The sequence below is a fragment of the Gobio gobio genome (assembly GCF_949357685.1).
Source record: "Gobio gobio genome assembly, chromosome: 6".
NCBI classification, from domain to species: Eukaryota; Metazoa; Chordata; class Actinopteri; order Cypriniformes; family Gobionidae; genus Gobio; species Gobio gobio.
Genome location: NC_137102.1, coordinates 57,120,343 through 57,126,706, shown reverse-complemented (window position 1 = coordinate 57,126,706; position 6,364 = coordinate 57,120,343). Strand labels below are relative to the sequence as shown.

The 6,364-nt window shown below is 38.0% G+C and overlaps 1 protein-coding gene across 2 annotated transcripts in view; it reads left to right on the top strand.

The window, feature by feature from the left end:
* Positions 1-2,279: 2,279 nt before the first annotated feature.
* Positions 2,280-6,364, top strand: part of hsd11b1lb (hydroxysteroid (11-beta) dehydrogenase 1-like b) — a 35,344-nt gene continuing 31,259 nt past the window's right edge. The window contains exon 1 of one of the 2 annotated variants that reach the window (XM_079820019.1): positions 2,280-2,341. The gene's annotated coding sequence lies outside the window, so the exon portion shown is untranslated. Of the gene's footprint in view, positions 2,508-6,364 lie in introns of both variants that reach the window. The other variant, XM_079820020.1, reaches the window with a different exon arrangement.

Below are 6,364 nucleotides of genomic sequence, written 5' to 3'. Positions count from 1 at the left end.
AAATGAAAATGTCTTGATATAAACTTAAATTTCCTTTCGACTGAAGAAAGAAAGACAAGAACATCTTGGATGAGATGGGGGGGTGAGTAAAATATCAGAGGACATTTTGATTTTGAAGTGAACTAATCCTTTAACTCTTTCCCCTCCGTAAAGTGCAACAGTCGATTCCGGAAGTAACAACTCCATTAATTTTCTCCATAAGGAAATTGATTTTGAACGATAATGTAAATTTAAAAACAGACCTACTGTGAGCTACGAGGTTGTTAATCGATATTATTTGCAGTCCATATTATTTCAGTGGAATTCCTGATAAAAAACTACATTACCCATGATGCTGCACAGAAAATTCCATGCACATGAACTTTAATGACATCCCATTCCTAATCTGTTGGGTTTAATATGGAGTCGGCCCACCATTTGCAGCTGTAACAGCTTCAACTCTTCTGGGAAGGCTTTCCAGAAGGTTTAGGAGTGTGTTTATGGGATTTTTTGACCATTCTTCTAGAAGTGCATTTGTGAGGTCAGGCACTGATGTTGGACGAGAAGGCCTGGCTCTCAGTCTCCGCTCTAATTCATCCCATCGGGTTGAGGTCAGGACTCTGTGCAGGCCAGTCAAGTTCCTCCACACCAAACTCGCTCATCCATGTCTTTATGGACCAACGCTTTGTGCACTGGTGCAGTCATGTTGGAACAGGAAGGGGCCGTCCCCAAACAGTTCACACAAAGTTGGGATTATGAAATTGTCCAAAATGTCTTGTAGGGCTGGGCGATATGGCCCCAAAAAATTATCACAAAATAATTTTCCATATCAGTCGATACCGATAATTAGCATGATAAATGTCAAATCTTTATTTCTTTAAAGTTTAAAGGCATATTTTTGCTCCTGGGCGAAAGATGCAGAAAACAGACGGTTAATTGTGGTTTTAAACTGTCCTTTATTGTCAACACTTCCCAAACAGGTGAACAATTGATCAAAACTGAGGTAGATTTATTTATTACTAATCAAATCTATATTAATAGAGTAGGATATTATTCGTATAAATAAATATATATAAAAATATACTATAGTAAAATCTAGAACTGTAATGATATAACATTTGGCTCTGCTGACTGCAAATGCAAAGTTAAAGTGCTTTAAAGATAATGTTTGTCAATGAACAAAATTAGAATAAAAAAAAACATACTTCTGGTCAGCATGCCAGATCTTTAAATAAATGACATTAACAATATAAATAAAATAAGAGAAAAATCTTAACTGTGGTAAAAAAAAATGTTTACTCTACACTCTACATATCAATAATATAATTATATATACTTAATTAAAATAATTGTGTAAGTAGTAAAACAATAAAAACGCAAACAGGCAAAAAATGCGTTTTAAAGGGATAGTTCACCCAAAAACTAAATTTTTATGTTTTTCTGCTTACCCCTAAGGCATCCAAGATGTAGGTGTCTTCGTTTCTTCAGTAGAACACAAATGAAGATTTTAAACTCCAACCGTTGCTGTGTCACTCATATAATGCTTGTCAATGCAGTCTAATTTTATTAGAGTAAAAAAAACATGGACAGACAACTTCAAATTAAACCCCACGGCTCGTGACGACACATTGATGTCTTTAGACACTAAACGATTGGTTTCTGAGAGAAACCCAACGGTATTTATGCAATTATATCACCTCATATCAGAGGAATGTCTTCAGTTCTCCAGACTGCCATCCCTTCCCATAGGTGAGGTCAAAATTCCGGCCGGGTCATAGACATGTATACGTAGATTCCTCATTCGAGCGATCCACGCCATGATCCACGCAGGTACTAATGATGAATCTACGTATATATCTATGACCCGGCCGGAATTTTGACCTCACTCACGGGAAGTGATGGCAGTCTGTAGAGCTGAAGCGTTCGTCTGATATTAGGTGAAATATTTGCATAAATAGGCTACCGTTCGGTTTCTCTCAGAAACCGATCGTTTCGTGTCTTAAGACATCAATGTGTCGTCACGAGCCGCGGGGTTTAATTTGAAGTTGTCTGTCCATGTTTTTTTTACTCTAATAGAATTCGTCTCCATTGACAAGCATTATATGAGTGACACAGCAACGGTTGGAGTGAAAAATCTTCATTTGTGTTCTACTGAAGAAACGAAGACACCTACATCTTGGATGTATTAGGGGTAAGCAGAAAAACATCAAATTTTCGTTTTTGGGTGAACTATCCCTTTAAGTTTAGAAACATTTTGAGTCCCCCCTGCCAGTGGATCGGTCCACCGCGCGTCACACACTCACACACACACACACACACACACCTCACCGACTGGGCAAACTTCAGTAGTTGTGGAACTCCAGTAAGGGCTGAAATGATTTTATTTCTCTTTTAATACAGGCGATTCTGAGTTATTTAAAAATCACCAAAGATGATGATACCGATGTATTTTTCCATAAGTCTGATGTTTTAGTGATTATAATTTGGTAATGTTAACTTAGTGTAAGTCACCCACTACAGCTAACAAGGTGATAAGCCTTTGTGTGAACTGATATTATAATGTAGATTTAGCACTGTGTTGGGCTCAATGCTATATGGAAGAACTTCGAAGACCAAGATAATTGAATAACTATATTACCGTGTGGTGAACTTATGATAAACAGTGCACGTCGCTCTGTTTTATGTCGAATTGCAAATAGCCAAAATATCTCCAAACCACTGAAGTTGAGTGACCTTTCTAGTCAACGATATCTGTGTCCTTCGAGCTGGTCGTGAGCGCTGATTTTCTTCACTATCGCTCATTTTTCTTGCTCCAATCCTCCAAGCCTGTCAGACACTGTGACTGTCAACAACACCGCGTGCGTCTCCCATGCGCAGCGTCACGCATAGCGCGTAAGCATTATATCCAAGGGGGTAATCCAGCACATAGGGTGCATTCCTTTCGACAGGGTCCCTACGCACTGTTCACTGCTCCCTACTCCCTGAGCACGGTATATCAGTTGAAGTGGACTTCGCTGACAATAATCGCTCATTTGGAACGCTCTGCAACGTCATCAAAGAAAGGCAACGACGGGTGCAGATTATGACATAAATTAATATTGTAATTTACTTTACTTTCAAAATTAAAACCATATAATAAGCATATACATTTACAAAACACACAGTAGGCTATAGGCTAAAACATATAATCAAAACATTGTCCATTAGTTTTATTAGTTTACTTATAACCTGTATTGACTATGAACAGATTTGAAGCTGCACCTGTCATTCAATATGAAAATACTTTGATTTGGTTAACTATGTTTGTAGGCTATTCTTAATGGGCTTTGTAGCGGTCTCATCTCGTGCGCTTTCTTTCCCAAGTGCAGCAGCACAGTAAACATTCCTGAGGTAAATAAAGTAGGCCTAAAATATAAAACATGACAGCCCTCAGGTGCTTCTCAACACTTTTAATTGGTTTACATATTCATAAAATATAATATACAAATGTAACAGTTATTGCCATAACCATTCATAAATAGCCTACTCTAGTTTGTATAATAACTATGAATATTCAAATGCATATGTAAACTCCTTAATCGTAGAGCTGTTTAAAAACTATTCCAACCAACGGCTCTGCTCCATCATTAATTAGTTCAGACAGGTGATGCATGCGTTCCCTTCTTCCCTGCGCCCGTTCGCAGTACCCTTCGGACTGAACATGTTCGCTCCCTTTGGATTGGAATCTCACTTAAGATGGCGGAATACCCTCTGAAGTCCACTTCGCAGTCCACTTACGGTCGAACGGAGCGACCCCGTAGACTTCCACGGAGGAAAGTGAAGTCAAATAGATGCACTCACTTCCTGATGGCTGAGCTAGGGCTGCAGCTATCGATTCTTTTTGTAATCGATTAATCTAGAACTTATTCGATCGATTAATCGGATACAAAATGTTGTGTGTTTTTTTTAAACAACCAAAACAAATAATGCATGACGAAAATGAAGAGGAAAAGCAATTTAATGTATTAATATGCACAAAAGGTTTCATGCTGTAATCTAGCCCTGACATCAAAGTAAATATATTAGATGTAGATTTCTACACCTGCAGCATTTACCATTAGGCTACTAACAAATAATATATAATTTCTGGGGTGAGCCTACTTGCTATGGTAACCTAGCAACCTGTGTGTGTGTGTGTGTGTGTATATATATACGTGTGCATGTGTGTATATATATACGTGTGCATGTGTGAGGCTTCATTGCAGTTTGGTATACGGCAGAAAAACACATTCATTTTCAATAGAACGCTGCATTTGGCTTGCATCACCTGCATTGCGGTGCATTTTAGGTGAAGCATCCGTTCGAAAAATCGCGTCACAACATCACGTCCCGGTGTATACAGTGAACGCATAAATTATTGTTGCGTGGCTACATAAAAGTTTAAGCATATGTGATGCATTGCCGCGATTGGTCTGACTGGCTTGTGAGAGAGGGTCCATGCGTGTGTGTGTGTGTGTGTGTGTGTGTGAAGGGGTTCTTTTTTTTAGGCTATAGCCTACTCTCTTGCAATTGAACGTGAATACGTTTACTACTTAAAAACATCAAAGCTAAACATCATATCTAGTCAAACCGCATCACGACATCGCTACAAATACAGTATGGGATTAAAATCAGCGAACATCAATGTATAGGCTTAGGCTACGTTACCATTGAAGTCGTACTGCTGTGGAATGTCAGGTCTACTTTGCAGTAGACACATTACACCTTGTTCTCTTCTTTTTTAAGAATGTAATGATCCCAAACTTTAGACATTCTCTGCCGTTTATGGACATCTTTACTCTCCGCCATTGCGCCAACTAAATTCAAAATGTATCACGCACGCGCTATGGTGTGCTTCCTGAACATTGAACAGCGGTCCGTGTGAATCAGATCCCAGCGCGTATAGTGCGCGTCATAGGAATTTCGAGGCAGAATTTTTGCCTAGAGGAATTTTTTGTAATCGAGTAAATCGAGTAACTCGATGAATCGTTTCAGCTCTAGGCTGAGTGTACTGCGCAGCCTCAGACGGAGCTAGATGACGTAGATGTGACGGCAAAAAAAAAAAAAACGAATGAGAGTCAATGGGATGCTAACAGCAGGTGATGGCTTGGTCAGCGATGGCTGCCCCTACAGGGCTCCAGACTAACTTTTTTCACTAGGAGCACAGTGGCCCCCAAACTGAAAATTTTAGGGGCACAACCAGAAAATTTAGAGGCGCACACCGTAAATCAACATGCTAACCAAATCTACTAATTTCCACTGTATTACTAATAGGGATCGGTATCGTTAAGGTTTTAACGGTATTACTACTCTTACTGATACTGCTTATCGATCCGGTACTTTAACAGTATTCTTACCGGTTCTTTTTATTATATATATTTTTTTCATGAAAAAAAAAAACATAATTAAGAACATAATTAACATGCCTTTATAATCTGAAAAGTAAAATATCTGTAGCAAAAGAAACAGCAATGTTTGAACAAAACAAATATAAAACATATTTGTAAATGGACCAGTGTGCACTGTGCAGGCATTTTTTGTGTGTGTTTTATATGCTTAAGATAAGATACGACATAAAAAAGTGCAAACAAATGTTAAATAAATACACAATAAAACAAAGACACAAATTAAATAAACATTGCTTTAATTTCAGGAAGGTCTACTAACATTAATATTACTTAGAAAGAACTAACAAATAAATCTAATAAAGTAATGAAATGTAAAATAACTCTGCATATTTTTCACTGTATAAATTGATAGATTAATGCTTATAAAAGCTAAAGTTATTCATTCAAGAGATGTGAATATTTTCTCTTTGTCTTTTGTTCGATTCGAATTAATGGCTCAATCGTCAGCAGGTTTATTAGACGCTGCCCCTTTAAGACTGAATGCAGAACTAATAATATCATTTTCTCCTATTTCTCCAAACTATTTACACCCATTTAAGATATTAAACTGTTAAAGTAACTACTCTCCAATCCGGTCAATTTGACACCGGCTATTTGTTGTGTATCTGATGGTTTAGACGCGCACACGAAAAGCTTAAAATATAAAGTCGGTCCATTTCGCAACACACATAAGCCGCCTTGAAGTTGGAAACGGCGTCTCTTGCGCGGTTTATTGTGCATTTAATAGCTCTATTTATTATCACACACATCCCGCAGTTTAGCAACAGTAGAGACTGCAGTTTACAACGATCACTGATTCTGACGTTAAGTTTAGGTTTAGGGAGAAATGACAGCGCAGCTGTGAAGGGAAGGATGTCGCGCTCGACGGAACACGGCTATAGTAGGAATAGTTTTACCTCATATCTTCTTTTTATAATTCTTGGAAGCTGAAATCGAAAATAAAATTAGATTAATATCAC